Genomic DNA, 374 nt, shown 5'->3' with positions numbered 1-374 from the left:
TCAGCGGCAGTGCGTGCTGTGGAGAGAGCCCCGTCAGGAAGGTGGGCAGGGAGGGCCTCATGGGGAGGGACATCCGGAGGCCAGGGAGGAGGCCATATGGAGCCGGAGGAGGAGGATGGAGAAGAGAGACCGGCGGGGGTGCGGTGGGGGGGTGCGCAGGGGGGAGAGGCTGTGTGAGGGGGACCTCGAAGTAGGGGGCCCTTAAAGTAGGATATTTCAGCGATGCTGGTTTTGGGCATGAGAGACTGGGAGGGTCTTTGCTTTGTGGAGCTGGGGCTGCAGGGTGAGGCACAAGGGGTGCAGGTGGGGGTGCTGTAGTAGCCCAGGAGCTGATGGGTCAGAAAAGGACGGAGAGGAAAGGGGGTCACAGGTGA

The sequence above is a fragment of the Cnephaeus nilssonii genome (genome assembly GCF_951640355.1).
Source record: "Cnephaeus nilssonii genome assembly, chromosome: 19".
NCBI classification, from domain to species: Eukaryota; Metazoa; Chordata; class Mammalia; order Chiroptera; family Vespertilionidae; genus Cnephaeus; species Cnephaeus nilssonii.
The sequence above is the reverse complement of the archived record's forward strand: the minus strand, read 5'-3'. Positions refer to the sequence as shown.